Source organism: Brachyhypopomus gauderio, chromosome 2 (assembly GCF_052324685.1).
Source record: "Brachyhypopomus gauderio isolate BG-103 chromosome 2, BGAUD_0.2, whole genome shotgun sequence".
Classification (NCBI taxonomy): domain Eukaryota; kingdom Metazoa; phylum Chordata; class Actinopteri; order Gymnotiformes; family Hypopomidae; genus Brachyhypopomus; species Brachyhypopomus gauderio.
Window position 1 is genome coordinate 3,424,337 of NC_135212.1, and position 315 is coordinate 3,424,651.

Genomic DNA, 315 nt, shown 5'->3' on the forward strand with positions numbered 1-315 from the left:
AGAGCACGCAAACTGTGGCCAAAATAACACAAAGTTGCACAGTTGCAGATTTAGACAATTAATTTTAAGCAAAGCACTTGAAGATTATATTTATGTGGTCATTTTATATATATTTTTTTATTAAAATGTATTTTATGATGTGTGTTTAAGCTGAGGAAACAAGATGGTCAACGCCAAAGAAAAGGTGAAGTGGGCTAGGCTATTGGTGTGCACTGCATTAAAATACTTTATTTTCAATACATTATTTTATGTACATGCATATATATTATAGACCTATATTTATATGCGGTAGAGCAGAAAGTTCTTCGACACAAT